The 24,609-nt window shown below is 48.5% G+C and overlaps 1 protein-coding gene across 11 annotated transcripts in view; it reads left to right on the forward strand.

Annotated features, from left to right (window-relative positions):
- Positions 1-1,153: 1,153 nt before the first annotated feature.
- Positions 1,154-24,609, forward strand: part of ST3GAL6 (ST3 beta-galactoside alpha-2,3-sialyltransferase 6) — a 69,338-nt gene continuing 45,882 nt past the window's right edge. For 7 of the 11 annotated variants that reach the window (XR_005383177.1, XR_005383178.1, XM_038582568.1 and 4 more), the window contains exons 1-2: positions 1,903-2,033; positions 20,475-20,641. The gene's annotated coding sequence lies outside the window, so the exon portion shown is untranslated. Of the gene's footprint in view, positions 1,264-1,902; positions 2,034-4,386; positions 4,627-12,307; positions 12,421-20,474; positions 20,642-23,518; positions 23,741-24,609 lie in introns of those variants that run through there. The other 4 variants (XM_038582561.1, XM_038582563.1, XM_038582562.1 and 1 more) reach the window with 4 other exon arrangements.

The following is a 24,609-nucleotide window of genomic DNA, read 5'->3' on the forward strand; positions in this document are numbered from 1 at the left end:
TCCTGGAGACCCGGGATCGAATCCCACGTCGGGCTCCCGGTGCATGGAGCCTGCTTCTCCCTCTGCCTGTGTCTCTGCCTCTCTCTCTCTCTCTCTGTGACTATCATAAATAAATAAAATTAAATTAAAAAAAAAAGAAAAAAAAAAGAACCTGCATCTTCTAAGAGTCCTCTCCTACCTGCTGGTCCTTCCCCTTCTACCTCATTAGAAGAAACCTTTTGGGGCACCTGGGTGACTCAGTGGTTGAGTGTCTGCCTTTGGCTCGGGTCATGCTCCTGGGGTCCTGGGATCCAGTCCCCATCAGGCTCCCAGAGGGGAGCCTGTTTCTCCCTCTGCCTATGTCTCTGCCTCTCCCTGTGTCTCTCATGAGTAAATAACATCTTTGAATAAAAGAAAAAAAAAATAAACCACTTAGTCAAAGGCTAAATCATATATATTTACATAGTGGAAACATTTTCCCAAAACAATTACCAAAAACATTATTCCAGAAAGCTAAAGTCCTATAATCCCATCACCCTGCTTAATTCTTTATCACCTTCCACAGGAATTCAAAATTTCTGCACAGATGCAATCATGTGCCAATACAGTAATGCATCCTGCCTTTGAAAAAAAATTAATGTCACGCAGCTCAAAAGTCCCTGCTGCACATAACTACATAGTCATGAGCTGTTCTGGAAAAAAGCAAAACAAAACAAAACAAAACAAAAAAACTGATTTTGGTCTCAGGTACTTTCATTTGAATCACAACTCAGTGTAGGCAGTGTGACCTTGGACACATTTCTTAACCTTCCAACTCTATTTCTTCATTTCTAGGAGGAGATTATTCTGGCTTGCAGGATGGATGGGAGGAACAGATATGATGCAAAGGCGGCAACTGACTCATAGTGGGCAGGGACTGGTAAGTTAGTATTCTTATTTCCTGACCTGGTGGATTTTGTGCAAAGCACTGCGCCAAGAATTCTTTAGATCATCGCCTATTTTAATCCTAACAAGCCCTGAAGGTAGGATGTATTATATCACTGAAGCAAGTACCCTGAGGTTAAGGCACTTGCTCAAGGTCATGAGGCATGCCAGCGGAGGAGGTGAGGGGGAACGGTGCCTTCCTGGCCACTCCTGTAAAGAAGCACCAATGCCACCTAAACACAGCACATGACCTCTCCCTCCCCTTAGCACATGACTTTGCAGATCCGAAAATCCTAAAAAAGGACAGAGCGGCTGAGGTATAATACTGGTTTAATTCTGAAGATCATGAACAAGAGAAGGGTAAGAAGGAACCCAGGAGGAACTAAAAGGAAAAAAACTAAAAGGGAAACCCGGATGGGCAAATTCCCTAAACATCGCTCACCACTCTGAGGTCTCAGGAGCCACCTTTTAAAATTTCAGAACGTGGTGCCTTCCTTCAGAGGCGATTGGCAGACAGGGGCAGGAGATGGGCATTTTCTGAACACTCTCTGGGTTGTGTTTTTTTTTTTTTTTTTTTTTTGCACAGGGAGAGTGGGGAAAGGACATGTGCCGTCTCCAAGGCTGTTGTTAAAATTAACACAAACCCCCCGAGGCCCGTCGTCACAGGTGGAGGCTCCGTCGCGGGGAGGGGCCGCCGCCCTGACTCGCCCCGCGCCCGGGGCTGCTCTCACCGGGGTCCCGGGATGGGAGCGAGGTCGGGCTCGGCGTCCGCGGGCTGCGGCTCCGGGGAGCGTCGCCAGACCGCGGAGGACCCCACGAGCCCTGCAATCCGAAAGGCGCTCGGAGCCTCCCAAGGAGGGGCACTGCTCACCGCGCCCTCCCCAGGGAGCGCCGCAAGGAGCAAGCGCACGTGCGCCCGGCCCGGCCCCGCCGCGAGCCCCCCGCCCCCGCCCCCGCCCCCGCCCCGGCCCCGGCCCCGGCCCCGGCGCCCCCCGCAGCCGCGGGATGGGAGTGTCCTCTCGGCGGGGACGCCGGCCCGCCCACCGCGCCTGCAGCCGCCTCCCTCCGTCCTGACTCTCCGCCCGGCCGCCCCGCCAGGGGCGCGCGGCCGCCGTCCGCCCGCCTGCAAGGTAGGGACCCCCTGCCCCCTGCCCCCCTGCCCCCCTGCCCCCCGCCCGCGCCCCCCGCGCCCCGCGCCTCCTCCGTGCGCCCGGCGCCCGCAGCCCAGCGGGAGGAGCCTCCCCGCCGCCCCGGGACCGGCCCCGACCCCCCCCCCCCGGGTCCGCGAGCAGAGCCGTGCCCCCCCCCCCCCGCCCGGCCACGTCCCCCGCTGCGGGCTCGGGCCTCCGCGGTCTGGGCGCCTGGGCCGCGGCACCTCCTCCGCCCGCTGCCCGGGGGGGTCCGTGCACCCGGGGCCAGCGCGGGGGCGGGGGCGGGGGCGGGGGGGGCGCTCCCTCCGGGCGGGCCGGGGCCTGGGCAGGGGCCGCGAGGGGGCGGGGCGGGCGCGCGAGTCCCGGGGACCCGCTTGGGGACCCTCCCGGCTCCGAGCTCCGCGGCGCGGGGCTCCCACGTGCGGGGGGCGGGGGCTCGAGGTCTGGAAGATTCCCAGTTTTTTTCTTGGAAAAATGTCCAGGCAGCCCCCCTTCCGCCCAGAACGGGACCTAACGCCGCAAGCACCGAGGCGGGGGGGGCCCCGCGGGGCGCCCCGAGGCCCTTGCTCCCGCGCCTCCCGGGCCGCCGCCGCCCTGGCCCCGCTGGGCTTCTGGCCCAAAGGAAGCTCCGGGGACGATTTCTGGAAACTCCAAACAGCCCTGGAGCCTCGTTAGGGGACCTCAGGTGGGGCGCGGGGGCGGGGCGGGGCTGCGCGCAGGGGGCGCGGGGGGCACTGAAAGGCTGCGCGGGAGCGGGGGGAGCGGGGATGCGGGGATGCGGAGTCCGCACAGCCACAGGCCCGGGGCCAGGATGGGGGGCAGGATGGGGGGCCCCAGGGTCGAGGTACACCCGCAGGCTCGGGGCCAGGATGGGGCGGGGTGGAGGGCAGGGTCCAGGTACACCCGCAGGCTCCGGGCAGGATGGGGGGCAGGACGGGGCGGGGGGTGGGCAGGGTCCAGGTACACCCGCAGGCTCGGGGCCAGGATGGGGGGGCAGGATGGAGGGCCCCAATGTCCAGGTACACCCGCAGGCTGGGGGCCAGGATGGGGCGGGGGGGAGGGGGTCAGGGTCCAGGTACACCCGCAGGCTCCGGGCAGGATGGGGGGCAGGACGGGGCGGGGGGTGGGCAGGGTCCAGGTACACCCGCAGGCTCGGGGCCAGGATGGGGGGGCAGGATGGGGGGTCCCAGGGTCCAGGTACACCCGCAGGCCCGGGCCAGGATGGGGGGACCGGATGGCGGGTCCCAGGGTCCAGGTACACCCGCAGGCTCGGGGCCAGGATGGGGGGGTCAGGGTCCAGGCACACCCGCAGGATCCGGGCAGGATGGGGGGCAGGACGGGCGGGGGGTGGGCAGGGTCCAGGTCCCGCGCTGACGGCCTCCGGATGGTCCACTTTCTGGCCCTTAAGCTTCCCCGGGCTGTACGGGGCGGCGGGTGCCGTCCTCTTCCTCTGTGGGGGCTGCCAAGGGTTCGGGAAGGTCAGGGCCGCGGGTACCCCCGGGGAGCAAGCGGCCGGCACCCCGGAGATGGGCCCCTGGAAGAGCCTCCTTTTCTGCCCGGGACTGCCCCTGGCACCCAGACCTGCCCAGGAGAGCTTCCATTGCTTCCTAGCCTCTTGTCCCCGAATGAGGCCCGTTGCCCCAGAGACACTTTATTATTATTTTTTAAGGATTTATTTGTTTTAGAAACAGGGGAGGTGGGACAGGCAAAGGGGGAGAACCTTCCAGCAGGCTTCCTGCTGAGCACAGCTCCAGGCTCCAGATTTGATCTCTGGCCCCCGAGATAATGGCCACTTTGGTTTATAAGAAGAGAACTTTTTCAGAAACCGACTGTATTTCCCCCAACCTGGCTTCCCGAGCCTTCTTATTGGTTCACGGAGAGGAGGAGATTTTCGTTACTTGCTCAGTGGGGCCTCTTCCCTGGAGCCCTGTTTTTACCCCAGGCCCCAAATATCACAAGCCTGGGGTAGGGGGTCTCCTTATAAAGATGCAATTAAATGAGACCACGTTTCAGCACATTTGCTGGAAATACTCAGTTTGTTCTCATGCCCCAAATCCATAAAAATCCTTGAAGCTCCCAGAGGAATAGACCGTATTGGCAGAAGAATATCAGTAAAAGTCATACTGTTAAAAAAAATAATAATAATTAAAACACCGGAACATTAGCCTGTCTTTTGTGAAAATTGTAATTCTCAAGTTACCTCATTCTAGAGTGTAGTCTAGGCAGCCTTTTTTTTTTCTGTGGGAAGTATTTCTGTGTTCCACAGGGCATGGAATATTCGAGGAGGGGGTGAGGCGGGCCACCATTCCCATATTTCTCCTCCAGCCGGGTCGATTGCCCCTTGGCTGCTGTGGAGGCTGTGATGACCTCCAGGGCCGCGGCCCTCCGGGCGATGCTTCTCCAGGGGCTGAGGCCAACGCAGAACTCCCGTGGCACCCACTCGGACTCGCGGCGTGTTCACATGTGGGGTTTTATTAAATCCTCCCACCAACCGTGTGAGACAGGAACAGTTAGCCCCGGTGTGTCCGCCAAGATTGCCCCGCACAAGTGGCTCCGGATGGATCACACGAAGGTCTGTCTCCCTCTGCCTTACACCACCCCAGGAAACCTCCAGAACGTCCATTCCTCCCAAATTCTTCCATTCTGTGTGCATATCGTTCACCTTTGCCTTGCACACACTCGAGCTGTACATCCTCTGGTCTGAATACACTTTCTCAATTAACCCCTCCATCGAGGCTTCTCGAATAGGGCGGCCTGCATACTTTGCCTTTCCTTCGGACAGCTTCAGGCTTCCATCAGTTAGGCATCTCGTATCTTCTCTGGGTCTCTGACGTACCACTTCGGTGTGCTGTGTCTGGCCAAATTCGGGAGCATGTGTTATCTCCAGGGGGTTGTGTCCCAAAAATTCTTTTCGTTCTGCGTATATTTCCGCGGAAGTTCCTACTCACCCTCCTTGCCCGGGGGAAGTCTCCCCAGGGCTGCAGCCCTGCTCTCACGGTTTAACCTCTCCTGTGCATTCTACCTAGAGTGGATGACAGCACACATCAGAATTTCCAGGCGAACCCTTTCTGGGATAAAAACAAAAATGTGCTTGTTATCACGCTGTACGTGAATTATGCTCCGATAAAAACGTATTCGATTTGGAGCCAGCTCGATGCATGGCGTTCGGTGGGTGCCTTGGGCGTTAGAGCGTGTCGGTAGGAAACTGGTGCTGGGTCTGTATCGGGATGGGAGAGGCGCTGCTCCTCCCCGGGGTGAGGTAGCAGGGGCTCTTTCCCTGCGGGCGACTCCCAGCACCAGGTAAGCAGCAGGGTCCTAGACTTGATCAGGACCTCGGCCGCCCTGTAGTCACATTAAGAAGGGGCGAGATTCTGGGGATGACTTTGAGGGTAAAAGAAAGTAGGGAGTAGCAGGACCTGAGTCTCTTCCCCATGTCTGTATTTCCTCCTCTTAGAGGCTTTTTGCCAACCGAGGGGGGAATAGCCAGCTTACCATTTACTGTTAGCCTTCTGCAGCAACCGGGGAGGGGCTTTCCTCTTTTTGGACCATTGGGAAAAAGAGGAAGGAAAGTACCCAAACCTTGGAGAAAAAAATTTTTTTTATCACAAAAAAGCTGAAAAAGCTGAGTGAAAAGATGCTGAAAAGCTGAGTGAAAAGATGCTCTCCTTCCACATTCTCTTTGCCCTTATGCGTAAGACCCAGTGTGCTTAGTAGCGTGCAAGGCTGGTCTTTGAAGGACTTTTTAAACCTCTCCCTACTTCTGTCTGGTTGGGAATGGAAACATCTGTAGGAGATGAGGGGAATGAAGCCTCCAGATAAAGACGCGGCAAGGAAGCTGGAGCTTGTTGCAAGGGAAGCAGCCTTCCCCAGGTTCTGGAAGCAGGCCGGAGTTGGTATGGTTGTGGGTTGTAGTCTCTGTGGGGCGACAAGGGAGCAGAGGGTGGTTTTGCAGTAGATCCTGGGTGACTGTGCATAGGCATCAGCAGGTGGGACTTGGGTTTCAACTAGTCTTTACTAGTTTCAACTAGTCTCCACTATCTCCACAGGGGGTGGTGCAGGTGCTGGAAGGAGGGGTGAGAGCATGCAGTGTTGCACAGGATAGAGCCCCTGCTCTTGTAGACCTTCTGTTGTCATGGGAAATGGGGTGAATGAATAAGGTTCAAGGCGTAAGCCCTGCGGAATCCTAGAGGGAGCTTCTTTAGGGAAGCAACCAGAGAACTCTGAGGAAGCACTGTTGGATGATGAGAACAGCAGCCAAGAGCAGAAGGAAAGGCTTCCTGCTGAGGCCTCGAGGGCTGAGTGATTCTGGGGTGTTTGGAGAACTGGAGAGGAGCGCGAAAGGGGAGTTTGGAGGAGATGCAGTCAGTGAGGGAGGTGGGAGACAGTTTGAAGCCTTCACGTCTTGGAAAGGCGCTTGGATCGTGTGTTCATTAGAACGGGATGCCAGCAGGGATTTTTTAATTGGAGGTTAAGCCAGTCTTCACCCAATGGACACGAGCTTTCGTGTTTGTGACCTTCACTTCTCCCTGTCTCCCCCTTCCGCCCTCCCTCCCTCTCTCCGTCTCTCCCACACGCACACCTTCACCCTCCTTCAGCTTTACTCCTCTCCCTTAATTGGCCACCACTGAATTCTCCTTCCTTGCCCCAGGCCAGGGCACAGGCATCCTGCAGGCAGGCAGGGCTCAAGGGACTCCAGCCCATGGGCCTCTTATGCTCAGAAACAAATCCATGTGCCCCTTTCCTCTTCATCCCTAAGACTGTGCACCCCTAGCTCTGATTTCTCGATCTCTCTCCATACTGAACCTTGAGTCATCTCTAAAAAGCCTCTGGGTTGGCTGGGGCTATCTGAAACTAGATACTAAAAATTAAGTTAATTAGGCAAGTCAATCACAATTGATATCTTTTGTAAGACGAGGATCCTCACGAGAGGTGAACATTTAAGTAAGCCAGAGGCCTCCCCTTTTCCTGAACACCTACCTGCCCCTTCTCTCCCAGGCTCCTGTCTATGCAGTCTGTTGGGGAGGCTTGTGTTCTTCATAGGGTCCTGTTTCCGTGGAAATGTGTGAGATTCTTGTCATATTTGTCATGGGAATACCGTATGCCTGAGAAATTTCGTTTCATGGGTCTTAGAGTAGTGTTTAAATCGTGAAGGTTTATGTCCGAGCTGCTATCCCCTATAGCGCTAGTTCATCAGAAATGAACAGGAGGCCCCAGCATGGTAGCCCTTATCCTTTGCCGCTGGGATAGCTCCTCATCACCGGCAGGCGTATTCCCTCCAGGGAAGCTTGGTACACTCCTTGGAAAATTGATATTTGAGATACTTTAACCAGATGCCTTGTTTATTTATTAACTTACATACTTAATGTCACTAATAGACATAACCCGAGCAACTCACTTTCAGCTTTCTTTGTTGTTGTTTTCCTTTCTGGTGGATGCCATAAAATCTGGAATACCTTTCTATTTGAGAGGGCAATGATTACATCTCCTCTGGTTCACCCAGGCGTCCTCTGTACCTGGTGCAGTGTCCAGAATGTTACAGAGAGAACAAACATTTGCCAAGTGACTCAATCAGTGTCCAGGGATTAACTCAAATGTTAATATATTAGCTCAGTTGTAACATCTTTATAACTATTATGGTTCCTTTCTACAACTATCATCGACTTATCTCAAAAAACTTTTCCCATTGGAGAAAGCAGGCAAAAGATGAATTCATCCCTGTGGATTTGTATATATTCATTAAAACTCTTTTGGTTTTGGATAGATTTTTTTTTTCTTTTTGAAAGTATTATAGGGTATTTGTGTTGACGAGGAAGAGACCAGTCTGTAAATGTCATCAGATGGCTAGTCCCAAATTTGTTTCCATATACAGTAAATGTTCTTTTTTTCCTTTTTTCTCTCTTTTTCTTTCTTTCTTTCTCTCTCTTTTTCTTTCTTTCTTTCTTTCTTTCTTCTTTTCTTTTCTTTTCTTTCTTCTTTATTTCTCTTCTTTTCTTTCTCTTTTCTTTCTCTTTTCTTTTCTTTTCTTTCTTTCTTCTTTATTTCTCTTCTTTTCTTTCTCTTTTCTTTTCTTTTCTTTTCTTTTCTTTTCTTTTCTTTTCTTTTCATTTCATTTCATTTCTTTTCTTTTCTTTTTGTAAAGTAAGCTCTTAGCCAAGCATGGGCTTGGATTCACGACCCCAAGAGCAAGAGTTGCGTGTTCAACCAACTGAGCCAGCCAGGCGCCCCAGTAAATTTACAGTACAGTTTCATAATTGGCAATTTGCGATGATTTGAGTTGGGTTAGTTTTGTGGTCAGATTACTGAGGAAATAAATGTGTGTGCCAAAGATGAGAATAACAAAGTCCTTCCCCTCTGTAACAGTACATCTTTACGTCCGCATTTCAGGCAGAGACATGCATTGCTCGAGTGCCAGCACTTATGATGGACTGTCTTAAATTCCTGTTAGGTGTCCTGTAACCTGCTATGAGATTCGCCTTGGGGGACCAGAAGTTCTCCCCATCAAGATCGCCAGAGCTGGGAAGAATGGGAAGAGCCTGGGTGGCAAGAACTGGGAGGCTGTGGTGCCACAGAGGGGCCAGCTGGGGGCTCTTGTGGAGACTCATAGTGACAAAGTTTCTCACAGAGCTCCATGTCTTTGGGAGCACCCTTTTGGTTAATAGAGATATTCTATATCCATACTTTTAAAATTCTAAATATTTAGAGGTTTTGCCTTTTAGGTTTTCTGCCCCACAAACACGTAATGCGATATAAACACAGCCTTCTTGTTTTCCGTGTCTAGCATGGAGGCAAAGAATAAAAAGGCAGAGATTAAAAAAAAAAAAAATTCCCAGGACACCTGGGTGGCTCAGGGATTGAGCGTCTGCCTTCAGCTCAGGGCGTGATCCTGGTCCTGGGATCGAGTCCCACATTGGGTGCTCCCCACAAGGAGCCTGCTTCTGCCTCTGCCTGTGTCTCTGCCTCTCTGTGTGGTTCTCTCATGAATAAATAAATAAAAATTTAAAAGTTCCCTGACTTTTTCATGGATAATTGATAGGCGTATTTACAAGTTGAAAATGGGGTATCCAGTTGCACTTAGACAAAAGCAATGAGATAATAACCCAGGCCTTCAACTAGGGTCTGAGAGGAGATTCGATTGCTTTTCAGCAACGGCAATTAAATTGATTTATCGTTTTATTTAATTGATAGACTCTGAAAGTTAAAAGAACTTTCTGTTGTAGGTGATGTGTGTGAGATAAAGGATGCTTCTTTCAAATTACTTTTGATATTTGGAGCCAGTATTTTAGGTAAATGTCAAAGTAGTTTAGTTAATGACTCTTGTTTGACTCCCACTCGGCTACAAATAAATTGGAAATAATTGGATATTTTGAGAAGCAGGATATTAAGAGAGAGGTGTACTTTCTGACCATGAAGTACCTAAATATGTTTTCCAGGCACTGAATTGTTTGGAGGACACATCTGGTCCACCTACTGCAAAAAAATAAATAAATAAATAAAAGAGAGAGATTTTACAAATTTGGTGGGTAGTAGTCAGTCTTCTGCTTTACCCATAAAAGGAAATAATCATATTCTTATGCAAAATCTTCTACCGAAACTGCCTACCTGTGACCACCAGTATTCCTGTCTATGTACCTCTTGTAATAACTTTCTCTAAGCATGGTTTTCATTACGGAAATTTTTTTCTGCTCAGAAATCCAGAGAATTTCTCCAACTGACTTTTGAAGTTTTGTTCTCTCACGTTGCTACCTTTCATTGTAGCAGGTTGCTACCTTTCATTTCATTGTACTCTCCCATTTGAACCCATGGTCACTGCAGGCCTTCCAGTCCTTTAGCTTGAAGTGTTCCGGTGATCCTTCCCACCTTTCCCCTTTCACTCTCCAGCTCCCCACCCAAGCCAGATGATCATAACCTGCATTCGTTTTCTGGCTTCATGGCTTATAATGGTGTGACTCTGCCTAAGTCGCCTAACTCTGAGCATCACGTTCCTTATATCTATAAACTCGACATAATGCCACATCGCATTATTGCAATTAAAGAAACCATTTAAATAGGTCACCATCTATTACTTGCGGTTATTATTGTTATAACTCTCGAATGATAGCTGTTATTATAAGTGTTCTTCCTCAAATTATTGAAAATTAACTTTCTCCAGAAAAGCTTCCTGGTTGACCTCACTGAGCTCTCATTTTCCCTTAAGTCTGTTTCATCTTGGCGCCTGGCCTCACTTGGAACTTTATTATTCATGTTGTTGTATTTATTCTTTAGCGAATGGGAACCAATCTTTGGGCACCTGTGATGTGCCGGGTGCTGTGCTGGTTATTATGTAGGGATCCAAGGGCGCATGGGAGAATGGAGTGTGTGTGTGCATGTGCACGCACGTGCAGGGCATATGGGCTTTGGGTGGAATTGGGGATGAAAATCTGTTGGTCAAATAGCACTAGGAGTTTTTCATGATCAACTAGGGTTAAGAAGTAAAAACGTTTCTATTCAGATGCCCTTTAAAAATCTTAACATCTTTTAGCCTGAGGGTTTTTTTTTTGTTTGTTTGTTTGTTTGTTTTGTGGTTTAAAAAGTATGTTATCCTTATTCTTGGAACACTTTACACACGTTTTCTTCCTTAGACTCTCCTCGATCCTCTTGCAAATGCAGTGTGAAGGTAGAAAGTGAAGTCCTCCTTGAGCAGAATGCCAAAAGGTGAATCTGAGCTATGACGGGGAGGGGAAGGTTGGGAAGGTGAGGAGAACATTCCAGAAAGCGCAAACAGCATGGTCAGAGGTGCTGAAGCATGAAACCGTGTCGAGAATGACTAAGAATTGTGCAAAGGCTGGTGCTTTTAGGCCATGGTGTTCAAAGTCCAGCATTTTAGGAGCTGCCACGGGAGAGAACGTAGGCGTCAGCTCAGTCTGACTCAGAGACCTCCTGCCTATGGTGTTTATAGCTCCCTAAGAGGTTATGAACGTGGGAATGTAGGTGTATATGGACAATTTATAATAGGCAGATTCTTCACGTTACCTCTGACGTTGGGCTTGGGATTTTACATATGGCGTGGATCACTTCTCTTCCATTTGCTGCTTTCATGAGAAAATGATGAAAACATTAGTGATGGTGATGTATAATTGATATTAGAGCTCTCATTTTTTTTTAAAGATTGTACTTATTTATTCATGAGAGAGAGAGAGAGAGAGAGAGAGAGGCAGAGACACAGGCAGAGGGAGAAGCAGGTTCCATGCGGGGAGCCCGACTCTATCCCGGATCCCGAGGTCATGCCCTGAGCTGAAGGCAGATGCTCCACCACTGAGCCATCCAGGTGCCCCAGAGCTCTCATTTTTAATAGCCCAGGTATTTAAAACATAGAAATATTAAACGTCTGAAGCATGGGATTCTGTTAGCGATGGGAGAGTAGGGACAGTCTTCGATGGGACTGAGACGTCTGGGGAGACAGTCAGGAGGATGGCCACAAATTCACAGCCTTGACACTTTCCATACCTCCTCTTGTTAGTACATTTTTACACAATACAAAGCCAAGTGCCTCTGTTCATAGCTCCATTTTCTATAATTATATGCTATGTTTTTACCACAAAAATATGTTTTCTACTAAGTCTGAGCAGTGTCCAGTATTTTAACTTTGTCCTTTGGTGTTGATTTCTCCTGCTTGGAGATGAAGCAACAGGACCCAGAACACCCTAAGCCACAAGAATTTAAAATTCCCAGAGAAGAACTAGATGTGAAAGAAAAAACACTGTTCACTTACTTGACCTGTAATTAGCCCGAAAATGGAATGTGTGGGAGAGGTCTGCAGGGATGGTAGGAAAACAGAGGGCAGGGCAAGAAGTGCCCTCACATGTTTCCAGCCCTCTTGACGGGAGAATGGATCCTTACGACTTGTAATGGGTCTCTACTAACCAAACAACTTTTTAATGATTTCCCATGGATTTGCCTATGGACGTTGCCAATCCGCCAGGTCAAGTATACGTATTCTTTGGCCTGCCCATTTCTTTTTCTTTACATGATAAGTAAATTATTTGAGCCTTTCTGGCTACTCACCTGCTTCTAGGAGTTGAATGTCTTGGGCAAACTGGCCGTTCAAACCCTTGGGTTGTGGCTTCTCCCAGACCAGTCACCCTCTCTGAGGCTCTCCTTAGGTCGCTAAGACCTCTGTTCCTGGGACAGCTCCAACTTCTCCAATGTTCTTTTAAAATGAAGTGTTCGTGGAAATATATCAGACATACGGAGGAGTACAAGACCATACTGTTTCTTCCCATTGACCCCAGCCGTGGAACCTGCTTCTAGATGAAGAGCTAGAGCATTGCCTGCCCTCCAGGAGCGCACCCTGACACATAACCAGTCTTCTGACTTTCACTACCACCGGGTAATTTTCTTTCTCTTTCTCTTCAACTTGAATTAACGTTCCAGTTTTCTAAATAGCTCTAGAGCACTAGAGTCCTTCTGGCCGGGGGTGAGGACGGGGCATTTCAGGAAGACTCATCTAGGTTGGACTGTGTCCGTCAGTAAAGGCCACGCTGAAGGCCTCATTGCCGGTCCCTGAGGTTGTGAGCTCACGTGGAAGGAGGGTCATTTCAGATGCCACTCGTTCAGGTGAGGTCCTGCTGGAGTGAGATGTGTCCTTAGAAGAAGGACACGGCAGGGATGACACCATGTGAAGCTGGTGGGTTGGAGTGACACATGTGTAAGCTGAGGGACGCCGGGAGGGTTAGCCGCCCCCCTGGAAGCCAGAAAGAAGCAAGGACGCTACAGGTTGCAGAGGGCACCCGGCGCTGCTGACCCCTCCGTTTTGGACTTCTGGCCCCCAGAAGTATGAGACCGTCAGCCCCTGCTGTCCTAAGCCCCCACCCCACTTGTGGTACCTTGCCCTTGCAGCCCGGGACAGGTGCCCTGACGCCTCCTCTCTGCGTCCCACAGGGCACCCCCGGCCCCTGGTGCTGGGGCTGCCCCCGGCCCGGCCCACGGTGGCCCCCGTCTTGCTCCGGGGTGCTCCCCGTCGGGGACGTGCCCCAGGGGAACACAGAGGCTTCATCACCACTGTGGGGCTTTTTCTTTATCTCTTCCCTGGTGCTTCCAGAGCGAGCCGGTGTGGTTCCCTGACCTGCGCCCCCGCCCCCTGTGCCTGCCCGCCAGCGCCTGCCGGGCTCATCACCCCTCCTGCCACAGCCAGACTGGGGTGACCTCCTCCTCCACCCCCCGCCCCCGGCTTCCCCAGCTCCTCTGGTCCAAATCATCCTTGACAGGAAAACAACCACCACCACCACCACCAACCAAGCTCTAGCCTTTAGATGACACCTCTGTTTCCAAGCCGTGTGGCATGCTGGGAATCAAGGGCTCCTTTCGCTGAACTGAGGCTCCCCACAGACCAGGGCTCATGTGAGAAAATAAAAAAGGCCTCTCCGATCAAAAAGCAGCCCAACAATTGGGCTTTAGGAAGTGCTACGGAAATGCGCACAGCAGGTTACGTGACCCAGTACTTTCTGTGGCAGAGGATTGCTTTCCGGGGGCCTTGGCCTTCCGACTGCCCTCGAGCCCGGCCTGAGCCCGTGAGAGGGAGCCACCGGGATGGCAGGAGCCACCGGGATGGCAGGAGCCACCGGGATGGCAGTGTTGCGAGGCCCCGGCACTCCGCGCTCAGGCCACTTCCCGGGCTCTTCTCCTGTGGCCTTGCTTTGGGACCTAGGGCCTCGCCGCTCGTGGCCTTTGACCCGAACGCTCTTAGCACAGGCTCTGTCCCTTGCCTTCCGTCCAGACGTCGTTACCCACCACTACCAAGTCTGGGCACGTCTTCAGGACATTTTTAAACACCCCCGGACCTGGGGACAAAGTTTCACAAGTTTAAGTGGCCCGACTTTTGGTTTCTGGTCTGTCAGTGGTGCCTTGTTCTCGTGCTGAGTGGCTTTGAACGTCTAGTTCCTGCTGTTTATGTTTCTATGTCCTTTCTGCCCTTTGAGGGAGAATGCAAAAAAAAAAAAAAAAGGTAGGTTTTGGGCTAAGCCTGTATTCTGTACAATAGACACGTTAGGCAATGAAAACTAATAAAATGTGCACTTCGAGTCTGTAGTTGAAGGGTTAGAACGAGACAGAAGGTTGCGTTTGGTGTGTTTGTGTTTACCGTGGCCTTGCTCTCTTTTCTCAGATATCCTTACATTATGAGATCTTGTGCCTTGGGGCATATGAGTCATAAATATCTGGGCTAGCTGGATGGATGGACAGACGGACAAGTGGATGATTGAAGCTGCTCCATCTTGGCCAGTTATTTTATTAAACTGCTGCGGGTAGAACAGATTTTCAGTTGGGTTCAGGGCTACCTCCTGAAGCCTGGAAGGGTGTTCCTAAGCCTGGGAGGATTTCTTGGGCTGGAGCCCAGGGATCTAGAAGTGAGATCTCCTTGGCTGGCCTATGGAATGTGCTAAAACATTTGGCTCGTTGTGTGAAAATGGGGTCACATAGTCTGATTCCACTGGGACCCCCAATGCGTTGGAGTCACTAACTTTCATTAGAAACCCAGATTTATTTTTCTGTTTACCTGAGTGGCACCTAGAAACCTGCTAGGAGACTTGACTTCCCTTTCCTTCTGAAGACAAATGCATGCCCATCTTTGAATTCTCTTTTGCATTTTCTGCACGAAGTTATCTTATAGCGTGAAGAATGCAGCCGTTCATCAACAGTTATCCATATTTGAAAACATCTGCCTTTTGAGGCTTTCCCGGAAACCTTCTTTATAGAAAACAATGTTAAAGTTATAGGAATCCCATAGTTAGGTCTTCGTGGATTTGTAGAGTTGACTGCAGTTTACATTTTATGATAATACTTGTTACAGTGACCTTGAGCTAAAAAGTCCCATTAATATAAATAGATGACTATTTTTAGTTCCACTGTTCAGAGGTCTAACAACTGCGAGATCATTTTATTTCTTTAACTGCCCACTTTATCAAACATTGATTTTGGCATTTAACAGGCATTTGCCAATCCCTTGATTCTAATGAAAAATTTGCTCATCTTTCTGTGTAGTTGTGCCTTGGATTATTTTCTGGCCAGAGCACAGAACAAAGAATTCCAGAGAAACGTTTGTTTTGTTTTATCTACTTGCTCAAATGCTCTGATTTTTCTTGCCGAGTGTGGTGTGCCCAGAAAGAGAAAGTGTTATAAGATACAGACTGTTTTCTGCAGTATGTTTTGTTTTCAACAGGATTAGAATAGATTCAACTTAACTAGAAATTTACTTTCTCATTTAAAATACTATTAACTTCCCCTCTTCAGAGTCACAGTATTTTAATTGTCTAGGTATTTCTTTATGACTTGAATTATCAGAGGTTTCTTCTTTCTTCAGAGAAAAAAAAAACCTATTCATAAGGGAAATTTCTATTTTAAAGTATTTCCAGCAATTTGTGAGATTCAGTGTCTCGCTATTTTATCTAGATTGAAAAAAAAGGAAATTTGTCTCTAAAATGGGATTTTAGATAATCAGTCCTCTGGAAGCAACCTAAATGTCTGCCGGTAGGGAATGGGTAACTTTGCGATATATTTGGTCAGTAGAATATTCTACGGAACTTGAAAAGAAGGAGCCAGACCTTTCTGCAGCTCATCAGTAGAGGGGGGAGTTCAAAACCTAACAGGTAGGGTGAACAACACAAATTTCAGAATATTACATATTTGTTATGTAAACGTGCAACATCACTTAAAACAATATCACACACCATATGATATTTATGAATGTGTGCGCACCTGCATATGTGGGCCTGCGAATCAAAAGGGGACTGGCTCCCTGTCAAAGTCATGATCCTGGTTGTTCCTGGGAGAAGAGGAACAGGGACAGGGAGGGGAAGATAAACGTGCATTACAAAAATTCAAAACAGAACCCCGAGAAGATAGTTACCCCAGTGAATGGGTTCACGGGCTTTTAATATTAACCTTTGGATTTCGATGCGCGTCTTGTGATACACTCCCAGGTACTACTTCCTAACGAAACCGGTTCCCACCAGGAAGGTGCAGACTCCGGGAGCGACACTGCCGCGGCCCTAATCCGTTTCTGCGTCACGATGCCCCCCAGGGAGTCCTCACAGCCGCCGGCCTGGCGCTGACCCGGCTCGCCCCCTTGGAGCTCTGAGGCCCTGGACCAGTTGCCTTCCGTGTCCCTAGCTGTGGAACGAGGGTCGCCCAGCTGTAAATATTGATAAAACCCTGAAGTTATCATTATACTTTGCTAGAAATGATGGCTAAGCAATGTCAGGTCAGCAGAAGACAGAGCAGTGTGTGTAGACGGCGTGTGGCAGCGATTGGCGGTCACTGTGCCCGCGTTACTCGTGTCGGAGGCCTCAAGGCCTCAATGTAAAGCTTTTGTCCCCACCTCAGAATCTTTGCAAGTGCTCTTTCCTGGGCTGCAATGGTTTATCATTCTTACCTCTTTCATCTGGCTAACCCTTCAGTGGAGTTCTCTGAGACCCCCCCCCCCAGGTTCTTCCGGGGAGCTCCCTGTCCTCCCCACCTGGGCCTGGGCCTGGCCAGACCGCGGTTGTCACCGAACGGTGCCCTGGGGACTGCTTGCTAATATCTGCCCCTCTCCTGGATGGCGAACTGGTGGCTTGTTTTGTTTTCCCTTCATTACTTTATCTCCAGTGCCTAGAACATCTGGCGTAGCGTAGGCGTCGAGAAATTACTTACTGATTCAATCAACAGTTATTGCAGAAGGTGGAGACATCCAGCAATAATTTTATCAGGAAATAAATTCGATTCACTTTGCCCAAAGGATTAACCTACTAGCATGAGAAAGTAAATCTAGGATTATATGACTTCATAAAACATGCTTATCACATGGATTGGTTTGTAATAATATTACAAAGTACCCCAGGGCAAGGGTACTTTATAAAGATTTTTGCGTCATCTTTGGAATCCGGCTTCAGAGAATCATTTTATGGACAGTAATATAAGTTATCATCACCTATTTCCATGTGCTGTGGAAAGCAGAATAATGGGGCTCCCAGGCAGCTCAGGGCATGACCCAGGGTCCTGGGATCGAGTCCCGCATCGGGCTCCTGCAGGGAGCCTGCTTCTCCCTCTGCCTGTGTCTCTGCCTCTCTCTCTCTCTCTGTGTCTCTCATGAATAAATAAATAAAATCTTTAAAATAAAAGCAGAAAAATTTCCAACACTTTAATCTTAAGATTTTATGTATGTTCATCTGATTTCTCATAGGCTCACTCACTTTTTTCTTTTAAAAATAGCAAAAGAGGAACTAACAGGTGCTACTTCCCAAGGAGAATAAGCTAGGGTCCTTCAGAATTAACTGACAAGTAAATAAGCAGTTTGAAAAAAAAAGGGCTTTTATAAATCGGATAGAATGCTACTTATAACTTTGAAGCAAACTGAAACAGCAATCCCTTTGGAAGGGGGACTGTCACAGTCAGAAGAAAGGCAGGAAACTGATTCCGTCTTAGTGGTTGGGGTATTTACTCTGGGAGAGACACACGAGAACGCTTCGAAACTTAAGGACGGTCTGTGTTCGGATATTAGCGTAATTTTCCAGGAAAGACCTTACATAGGATTTTGAACTAATTAAAGTCCAGATTTATTAGATAAGGGAGTAGAGCCAGAAACGGGGAGTTTCAAAACAGTGAAGCAATTTTTTAGGACTGGTATGCCTGGTAGGGAGGTGAGATTTCAGGGCTAGGTAAATAAGGCAAAGCCCTCCATTGAAGAAGGCCACAAATTGTAGCCTTGGGAGGCTTACCCCCTCCTGGCCTTTCTTTGGAGACACGTGATTTTGTACCACAGATCACTGGGGAAAATGTATAGTCATATTCCTTTCATCCTACTTCTCTGTTAACTGTGCTGTACTGAAATCAGAAGTAGGGCAGCCCGGGTGGCTCAGTGGTTTAGCGCCACCTTCGGCCTGGGGCCTGATCCTGGAGACCCTGGATCGAGTCCTGCGTTGGGCTCCCTGCATGGAGCCTGCTTCTCCCTCTGACTCCCTCTCTCTGTGTCTCTTGAGAATAAATAAATGAAATCTTAAAAAAAAAAAAAAAAACAAGTAACCGCATTTTTGAATACTGAGTTCATTTTTACAATGTAGTTATTTGGCTTTAAGTATTTGGCCTTGAAGTATGAGTATCATCGTGCAAAATTATGATGGGGGCCGGTCCTGCAAGACACCAAGATACAAACTTTTGTGAATTTTGAATGTGTGGACCCACAAAACCCTGCTAATCACCCCTTAACCTATTTATTAGTCATCTGCCTCCAAATCAGGGTTGGAGAGTGCTTTTGAAGTCATGTGGTTAGAAGACTGCACTTGGCGGGAGCACTGGTTTAAATCACATCCCAATCGAGTTACATCCTTAACACTCTTGACTTGAAGCCTTGGCATCACCTGGCTGCTTGTTAGAAATGCAGATTCTCACGGCCCCCTCCCCGCCCGCCCCCCCCGCCCCCCCGCCCCGCCCCCATCAGAATCTACAGTTTAACAAGATGCTCAAGTGATGCCAATGGACGTTTAAGTTTGTTAAGCTCCAAATGGCTCCCAAGTGGTTTTTAGAACAGGGTATCTTTAGTAACAAGTGACTCATTATCCAACCATGCCACCTGTGTTATCTTTCCTGTATTATCTTTAGGCAACCCAAATATTAGCAAGTTCTCTCCTACTGAGCTCAAACCTAACTCCTTGAATATCGCATTTCCCGGCTTTGGCCTAGCGTCCCCTCCTCCTGCCCCTCTTCCTCCCTCCTCAAGCCTCCAGAACCCGGCTGATGCCTCTTCTTCATGGGGGTCATTCACACATGAGAATGGGCGACCTTGTTTCCTCCCTTGATTTAAGCATCTCCAGGGGTAACTAAGTCCCCATCCCCTGAGCCAGTCCTGGCATGTTATTGTTTGGGGTTTCCTTACCAAATATTCAGACTAGATCATTTTAAAGGAGCCTTCTAACTTCAAATTTGTGATTTCTCCTTTACGTCAGCTGGTGATAAGTACTAGTGGGCAGAAGATGACGGAAACCAGGAGCTGCACTTCTCTCTGTGTTTGGGGAGACTGATTCTGAAGCACAGGTGTATAATTATCCATAATTTCCTTAGGCTCAAAATTCTGCAGCACAGTAGAGTCTTCCATTATAATAACTCCTAAAGAGCCCCACTTGGCCTTTCTTCTCATTTCTAAATGCATCAACGACTTGGCATTTCAAATGTTAAAATAAGCATTTTTGTGTCTCTATAATAAGTTTTCAATTTCAAAGAAAAAAATTCCCTGTAATCTACAACTCAGCACATCAGATTTCATTTTTTTCTTTAGGGTCTTTCGGGAATTTGTCACAGACACACATCCGTCTTATTCATAGAACTAATTTTTGTGTTCTCAGCTTTTAAAATTTTTCCTTCTTGGGGCTCCTGGGTGGCTCAGTCTGTTAGGCATCAGCCTTCAGCTCAGGTCATGATCCCCAGGTCCAGGATCAAGCCCCGCATCGGGCTCCCCACTCAGCACGGAGTCTGCTCCTCCCTCTGCCTCTCCCCCTCCCCCTCCTCGTGTGCATGCGCATACACTTTCTCTCTCAAATAAATAGTTAAAATCTTTAAAAAAAATTCCTTCTTGGTAGATTCTAAAGATTTTTTCATGTCGTTTGATCTTCATAATAGTTAAGCCCAATTATCCCCTGATTGTAGGACATTCAAGTTCATAGTGGCTTCTAAAATAGAGTATTTGCCATATTTTTGTTGGTTTTTGTTTTCTTATATTTGTTTCCTAAGAATTTTTTTTAGAATAACATTTTCTACTAACACAAGTGCAGAGCGTGCAATTTTTGTTGTTTTTGTACCAGGGTTCGTCTTGTGTAAGGAAAGCCATAACAAGAGCAATTTGAGACTTTTTTCAAAGTGTTTTTGAGAAAGTAGCCCACAGCACATTCTTACTGGTTGTTCTTCTGATTTCTCCATGCTTCCTTTCCCCTCACTGTCTCCTAGATATCTTCATCCTTGACCTCCTCCTCATTTTCCTGCCTCCCTTCCCTTCCTCCTCGGAGGGTTTTCAGAGCGACAGCTTCCTCTCTCACCTCTGCATTTAACAATAAAGCTGTGTGTATGTGTGGAGAGAAGCTGAAAAATAAGACAGATGGTTCTTTCATTACCAGGTTGTTTTGGATTAATTGAGCTGGATATGGGTTTGTTTGTTTTTTTCGTCAAGGAGACTGAGCTGGATCCCGTGGCTAACCAGTCATGAATGATAGTAATGTAATATATGCTGCTGGTTTTGTTCTTGGAATTTTTTTTTTGTCTTGTTTTTGGTAATTTCATTATCCTGTCGAGTACTTTAGGAGGGGTCAGAAGTGAGTTTACTAAAATGATGTAGTCATTAAAAATGTTTTAATGGCTTAAAAGTTTTTCTTGGGCACTTAGATCCCTTCTTAATAAGCATGCTATCGTTGTGTTTTCTTTCAGCACTTGCAAGTGAAGAAGCAGCACAGCCCTTTATCTTGGGCTATTTCCTGTGGAGAGACTCCAACAATTTAGCAGCCAGGCTCCTGGGCCTCTGGGACCCTCACCACATCACATCCTTCACCTTCAGGAGCAGAGCGCCTTTGGGAAACAGACTTCTAAAAGTGCAGGTAAGCAAAGGCAACACTACCACTGTCTCAGACTTCTTAGATGTGAGCTTGAACCCTTGAAATGTCTCATGCAACGTTGCCAACTCTAACAGGTACCTTTTTAAAAAAATATATTTTATATATTTATTAGAGAGAGAGAGAACTAGCAGGGAGAGCAGCAGGCAGAGGGAGGGAGAGAAGCAGGCTCCCTGCTTGAGCAGGAAGCCCGACGTGGGTCTCTATCCCAGGACCCTGGGATAGTGACCTGAGCCGAAGGCAAATGCCTAACCGACTGAACCACCCAGGCGTCCCTAGCAAATAACTTTAAAATGCCTATAAATTTATCTCTTACTAGTTCAACATATGGCCAGAGGGCCCCTGAGACTCTTCATGTAACCAGTGAGTCATCAGCATATCCCAAAGTTTAGCTATAGAAGTTATTAATGTTATTATTAATAAAGTTTATTTAAGTAATCACTATACCCAGTGTGGGGCTAGAACTCCTGCCCCCAAGATCAAGAGTTGCATGCTCTTCTGACTGAGCCAGCTGAATGCCCCTTAAACATTATTTTTATTCTCAATGTGAATAGATCTTCTTTGGGACTATTATAGACCAATTTGGAAGTGAAAGAGTAAAAAACGCTGAAATGAAAACTAGAACATTACACACATCACAGCTATTGTAGAAACTGCTGTTAACAAGCTGTGTAACCTTGGGCTAGATGCTTGCCCTCTCTGGGCCTTGTGTTCTCCATAGAATGAACTCTAATTCCTCGCTGTCCTTAAGTGCTGCAGTTAATAATAGTTTTTTTGAAGTACCTTAGTATAATGTTTAGGGATAGCCTCCTTACCATTCCTGGAACCCATGTACACATTTAAAACCTCACTTCATAAATTTATTCTGAGAAAGCTCTGGAAGCTCTGGAGCTCAAAGATATCCATCAGGAATCAGCTCCATGTTTTACCTGTGCCTCTGTACAGTCTTTCTGATTTGTTAAGGTTCATCAGAACATAGTTATTCTACAAGCAAATGGGATATGTTACTGTTTCGTTTGAAAATCGTTTTTGTGAAGGACACCCGCAATGCTTGAGTGGTACTGGCAAATTAGGACATTCACAGTGGTTTTGGGATTTGGTCGTTGGGAATCTCTTCACCCCTTGCACCAAGATTAGTCATGAGTGATTTCAAAGCCCTTCCCTAGCATCGTGAGCTGCTGAGCCTGCAAACCTCTTAAACACCCCAAACTTCGGCTGGACATAGGGCCGGCTCTTCAGGTTTCTTACGGCCAGATGTATCTTCATTTAGTGGAACCCGAGGTGTAGTCATCTTGGTGACTTGCAGAACTGTCTCGCCTGCCAGTCTACATCTTCCGGCATCGGATGGAAATATTCCGAGTTGTTGCAGCCCGGTGGTGAAGGGCGTGGGTTCTGGTGTGTGCCTGCCCCTTACTACCTGGGGATTCTTGTGTACGTTATAATTTCTCTGTGCTGTAGCGTCACCATCTCGGTGATAGAGATGACAGTAGTCCCTCTCTTAAAGGGTGGTTTTGAGGATTTAAAAGAATCACATATGTAAAATATTTAGAACAGCTCTATTATGTAAGTGTTCAGAACATTTAAACTGTTTCTATTGCCATCTGTTGCAGCGTTTCATTCTCTGCTCCCATTCTCTAGGGCTACCGACCCTCAGCTCTTCATCCTTCCCTTCTTAGGCATCGCCGAATGACCTTGGCTTTGCTTTCTGAGTCTAGAACGCAGTCTTTGAATCCTCAACAGTATCGCGGTGTAAGATGCAACTGTCACTCCAGTTCTTTGCAGAATTCTTGATTTTATTTCTTGCATCAAGACATACATTTGGCATGCTGGTTACACGTCCGGGTTGTTGGTTTCTTAAACTCCAGAGCAGTTTTATTATGAAAAGCATAAAAAGGTGTAGCTTCTACAGCCGGGAATGGGGTCTAATTCTAGCGTGAGGTTTGCTGATGATGGATTACTACTACGACTGGGATGCCTTTCATTTTTTATTCAGAAGCAGATGAGTAAGTCTTCTATCACAGATACTTTGAGATGTTGAAATGGATGTGGGGAAATAGCTAGCGTGGTGGTGGATGCTTGATGTTTTAAGGCTATTGTTAGCCTAACGTCGTTGGTTCTTTAGGGTCCTTGCCAGGATGTTACAGAGTTCGCTTTTCAGTAAGGGCTTGGTATATGGGCAGTTAATATTTCATTGGTTTTAAGAGAAGAATGAGAAGAAGATTAGGAGAGACGTTACCATGTGCCAGACTTTTACATAACTGCTTTATATTTGCCGCTTACAATAGCTCTATCGGGTGGTGTTAGTCCCACCTGACAGCTGAGGACACCGAGTTATAAAGAGGTTAAGCAACTTCCCAGGGTCCTATAACTGGTCAGAGATGTCAAGCTGAGACTCGAACCCACAGGGGCGGAATGCCGTGCAGGCAACCTTAACACCTGATGACGCTGCTCCCTGCAAAGAATAGATTCCATGGAGGGGGAGATGAGAAGATGCAAGGACCAATTATAGAAGGCTTAAATGCCAGGCCAAATGATTTTACGTTGGTAGGGCAGACAGTGGGAAGCCACTGAAGGTTTTCCTGTGGGGTGGGTGACAAAATGAGAGCTGGGCTTGGAGGATTCTTACACCAGGTGCGGCACGGGGGTTGCTTTAAAGAGAAGAGAGATTAGAGATCATTGCTAGAAGCTGAGAAGAAATGGGCACGTGGGTTTAGGAGGCAGCGTTGATTTAAGAGAAGAGCTTGCGAGCACCCACATTCACGTGTGCTCAGGAGGAAGTGAGCTGGAGGTGTGGGCAGAGACTGTAGGGGGGGGAGACCCAGGCCTGTGACGTGCCACCCAAAGGAGGTGGTTGGGGAATTGGAAACTGTGGAGGTTGGAGAGGACCACGTCAAGACAGAGACCGGAATCGTGCTGGAGGGAAGGCCACGTACAAGCGTCCTGCTGCGCCCCCGACCCTGCTTCTTGTGAGTGAGGTCCCCTGTGGCAAGGTGGCGACTGTCTAAATCCTGGCCGCCTCTTCTATCTTATGGTGACACCGAACCTTCCCCCGTCAGCGCGCCCTGAACCCTTTCCAGCTCTAAGGTGTGTAATTCCTGGGTTCAAATTGTGAATAACGATGGTTGGAAATGCCGTGGGAAGGCCGGGGGGTGGGTCCGTGGACCGTGACAGGCCGTGCAGGACGAGGTGTGCGTCCCGTGGCTATGATGACGGGGTCCTCTCTATTTCCTCCCCAGAATACCGGGAGTGTCGGGGCGATAGTGGTAGCAAGTGGAAGGGTCAGGCTGACAGCAGCACAGGAATGAACGTGTTGAGGGAATTTACGAGGCAACCACAAGTAATCCCTAGAATGTGAGGGGAATTCTTCTCTGAGCCGCTTATTTCAGAGACACTCTGGTTTCTTCAGAGAAAATTCTGTTGATTGGAAACCCTAAAAGTCAAGTCCAAAAGACTTAAGAGAGCGAGGAACTTGGAATGAGCTTCCAGTTCCTCTCAAAACCCCTTAGGAAGCCCTGAGCCTCGTGGGACGCAGCCTCTTTCTCTGACCTTCTCCATCGGCGCTTCTCAGACACACACCTCACCTGGGGGCTCTAGGGTGTGGAGCTGCGGTTCTCCATTTCTGCCGAGTTCCCAGGTGACGCCACTACTGCTCCCTGGACCCCACTTTGGATAGTGGGAGTCCGAACTACTGCCCTTTAGGACTCCCAACAGGTAGTCAGACTTGTGTAGAAGGGCCGTAACCGTTCGCTCTGTTTCTCCTCTCTGGTGTCACCCATGGTGAGTGTTTGGCCTTAACAGGTGAATCTGTCCTTACTTCTGATTTGTATTATTCAATGGCATCAATAACTTGAATTGTTATGGGTGGAGGTTTTTTTTTTTTTTTTTTTCCTTTAACTGAGGAATTGAAGCAAATCTGTTCAGGAATAGGCTCCAGTGTACAATATAAAGTTTTT

The sequence above is a fragment of the Canis lupus genome, chromosome 33, assembly GCF_011100685.1.
Source record: "Canis lupus familiaris isolate Mischka breed German Shepherd chromosome 33, alternate assembly UU_Cfam_GSD_1.0, whole genome shotgun sequence".
NCBI classification, from domain to species: Eukaryota; Metazoa; Chordata; class Mammalia; order Carnivora; family Canidae; genus Canis; species Canis lupus.